We start from the raw sequence: 4,390 nt of genomic DNA on the forward strand, positions 1-4,390 counted from the left end.
GAGAGGTAGTGGTGGGGGGGTAAATCACTGTCTATGTCCCCCAGGTCTCTTTGAGACACATGATGGCCGAGGCAGCATTCATTCTGTTCCGAATGACAGCACTCAGGTTTGCACTTTGCATATATGCTCAACTAAAGTGAGTCAAGGCGAGTCATTTCATAAATTTTCATTCTGATCTTGCAGGATTATGCGTTGAGGGACCGCACATGAATGGCCCCCCTTCGTACTATATGATGACCCAGCTGTGCTGTCCACGTTTATCTTATTAGAACAAGGCTGTATTGTGGTAAATTTGAAAAACCTCCCTTCAGTGTAACGGTGATTACAACGCACCTACACTCTTAATGTATTTTTGCATTATAAGGCCCAGCCCAGCCACAGTCGACCTGGCCTTGTTCTACCCCAGCCCTGGTTGTGTTTGCTTTGAGGAGAGTGCCTTCTTGATGTGGGCAGGATACATTGTGTCACAAATGCAAGAACATGTCTTTTTCTTTCTGCAACAACATTGGACGGCATCAAGCTTGAAGGAAAGGTACCGAAAAATGTACCGGATCATCCAGCAGTATGATTCTGAAGACTATGACTGTGTCCAAACTCGGGGCTGCATCACTTACATCGCTACGCCTCGCCAGAGGCTGTCCAAACTCAAGCAGTCCTTCAATTGCGGCCCATAAATGTGTCCTCCTCTTTCCCCGATTTCAGGTGCGAGTCCAGTGGATCCTTATCAGCCCAGCCTATCCCTATACGATGCATTGTGGGATGCCCGCAGATTGTATTTTGTTTGTAAATGTAGATGAAGCAAGAGAAAGGAATATGGTTTAAAAGTTTACAAGTTATTATTACAGTCATTGCAAATGAGTCAAGTCAAGGTAATCACATCTGTGTGACGTGAAGAGTCAAATTGGGCCAAGTAGCCCGACCGAAATAGAACCACAGGTCTCTGGGTTGCTGAAATCAGGATGGAATTGGGCCATAACAGCTAATGCAAATGTGTCACTAACTGTCATTCAGTAAACTAGAATATACTGTATTGATTAACTACTTTATTGTCACTACAGAAGTTTTGTGCATCCTCAAAATTAGTGAAGACCAATCATGTTCCATTTTGTATAAGGAGTCTGAAGACCTCGCCAAGACCCTAGAAAGACCATGGGATGTCATCACCCAGTGTGAATAAAAGGGGTCTAAATAAACGAACAAACCAAAAATATTCTCACAGAATTTAATTTAGACCAACATAAGGACCCAAATCTGTGTTCAACTTTGGTTTCTTCAGATTTCTTATTTACAGCTGGGTGGATGAATCTTTATATTTTGTTTTGATTCATGTCCTCCTTACTGTCCTCTCGTCTCTAATATATTGATCAGTTTACATTTCTCCAGTTATAAAACATTGTGTGATCTCAAACTGTGTGTGCATTCCAACACTTGAGCGCACAGCRCAGTTATCACAGTAGCAGGGCTGTTCCTTCAGGGTGTGTCATTGCGCAGCGCAGTAGCAAAGGCAAAGATCATATGAATAACCATTATTCAAATCGATTCAAATTAGGAGGGCACTCAAAGTAATCGGCTAATATCCTACAAAAAAAATCAATTCCACTCCCATTTGGACACAATTGAATGCGTCTGAAGAGGGCAATTATTAAACACACAGATCAGATCCATAATTGGCGGGGGAGGGGGTATATTGTCATGAGGCGTAATGCACTTCCACTGAGCCAAGAGAAGGCACTCACTCCAAGCTAGTTTGTGTGGCAGCAGTCAGCGGAGTTGGCAAAGGATAGACTGAACCTGCCAGGACGATGGGAAGGGTTACAAAGGCTGGTGGTGGGGGGACATCAAGAGCCTTTCTGCCTTGTGGAGCCCATTCCCCTACAACCTCCCCCTTAGCATTCACTCCACTGCAACAACCCCCACCCACCTACCCCTGCATCCCCTGGAGGCTCGCTTCACTACGGGTCCCTGACACACCGGAGGGATGACCCTGGGAATCTCATTATGCATACAACCAAAGTGTGCCCCCCCACCACCAACAGAACCACCATTGCCACCACCCTCAACCCTACCATCAGCAGCCCCCCTACTAATGCATTTGCATACAGAAGACAGACCAAATAAGGTAATAAATCAGCCGCCTATATTCAAATGGTTTGCAGGGAGATTGAAACCCCTGCATACACTACTTCAAGTAAATTCACCCACGTATTGCAGAGCCAGATACCCATTCTCATCAGCGGACACAGGYACTGCATCCACCGGACACATGATATAAATATATATATATTCCACGTCGCTGCATTGCCGAGGGATGAACTACCTCAATATATCAATATACATATGCTTATATCTCACATGCCTAAGGCAAACTAGCTACCTCAGTTATACGTTAGGCTGGGCTCCCGAAGGTCACAGCTCACACATGAGGGAGGGAGGCTATTTGAATATTGCACTTAATGGAGGTCTTTGGACACCACCTCTGCCAATTCACTTTGCCTCATCAATAATGAAATTTCCATGAACATGGAAATCAAAGCAATTTCCTTAAGGTGGGATTACAGAGGGTTTCAATTTTCTTACAGCAGGCCAACATGTAATTGAGTCGTGCTTTTGTGCCGGCAACAAAGTGTTACTTTACTTTGAAACCAGTGTGATTCGCAACTGACATGAAGGAAGTGAGCACTGCACATGCTTGATGTGGCTGATTTTAAAAGTCTGAGAATAAATAAATAGGAATGTCTGGCTGCTGTGTATGCTTGAATAGGACACAGTGAGATGGAATAATAAAATCAAATCTCCTAAACGGAGTAAGATATATTTGTGTGAGTGTATGTGTGTGCGCGCTTGTGCTGACTGGCACAATAAAGCGGGCCCACTATGATTGCATTATGATCTGGTGGAAAATGAATTCTGCTTAACAAGTTGCCCCCCCCCCCCGTACGTACACGCCCAACCAGCCCCACCAACACACTTACTTCCATCCCATTATTTTCAATAAAAATGGGGAGAGAGGGAAAAAAAAAGATGCATTTTAAGATACATGCAAATAGCTATCCATCAATCAATTTGTTGGTCCCAAAACTACCATCAAAGGGGCAGAGGCTGTGAAGTATGCAATTCCCCATCAACAAATGGAGGATTGAAACAGAATCCTTCAAGCTTAATTAATGGGAAGTCTGCCACTATTACTTGGTTTGTTTAACGCGCCTCACACAGAGGGCAAGTTGTCCTTTTTTGAATCACTGCACTGAATTCCACTTGTTCAACATCACTGAACTGCTTTTCATGCAAAAAAAACAATCCATCTCATTTTTTAATCCTTCCCCCCTCGTGGGTCGACATGTCATTATTTTGATCCGCACGTACAATGGCTTCACACATTCATATCGCATCACTCAGAGAGTGTGTGGCAGTAATTATCACGAGGCAGAGATTTCTATTTGTAGAATAACTACCTTCAGTTAGGCAGACGCACTGAGGCAGTAATTTCTGTTTCATCCCAAAGTTCAGCCCGCACAAAATGCCGCTCGTCTTCAGATAGCCAATTACATCTCGGTAAACAGCCACTCCAGCCCCATTTTTTACCCAAGCATCGTTGCAAATCTATAATAAAAACTAGCACACACACAAAAAAAAGAAAAACACAAAGTTTGTTCAAAAAATGTCAATCTCGAACTTTCTGCGGAGTACCAAAATGGAAACGAGTCAATGTAAATAATGGTTTAATAAAAACCCTCCTCCAGTATAAATCCAACGTGAAATTCACTAAAATACGGGAAACTTTTCAACCTCTTGAGCTAATAACTGGTAACAGGAAGAGGGCTTAGACAAAAGATCAGTCAAGCGTTCATTTGAATATTCAAATCCGTTTTAATAAAACTCGGCTTGATTCATTTGCCAGAAAACGCTCACTTTGAATGAAAAAGAACATTATTTGAATTCTGCAGCAGAAAAGAAAGACAAGGGGGGATCAGAAAGTATTCACCTGTTTAAGACCATTGTCTGAAAGCCTGAGCATTAACCTGTGTTTAAATGGTAAAATGTACCCTTTACAAACACAAACCATAAATCATACATCAACATATCTTTATTAGCTCAAACCATGCTTTACTTGGAGGTTAATTACCATTAAACAATTATATTAAATTATTGTATACTTGGATTTTATTAGTCCTCAAACAAAAAAACAAGAAAACCATGAATAAAGAAGGTGTTCATTATTGTTGGTGTTGCTACACTTTAGTAATGTCAAAATTACATTTAGATTTTAGCCTTTTTTAATTTAAAAGAAAAGTAAAAATTCCAGAAATCAATTAAATGTTTTAACAGGGTTTTAAAGCCTGTAAATATAAAAGAAAATGTCCATATTTACATAGTTTGTGTCTGAAAACTT

This window comes from Austrofundulus limnaeus, unplaced genomic scaffold (assembly GCF_001266775.1).
Source record: "Austrofundulus limnaeus strain Quisiro unplaced genomic scaffold, Austrofundulus_limnaeus-1.0 Scaffold227, whole genome shotgun sequence".
Taxonomy (NCBI): domain Eukaryota; kingdom Metazoa; phylum Chordata; class Actinopteri; order Cyprinodontiformes; family Rivulidae; genus Austrofundulus; species Austrofundulus limnaeus.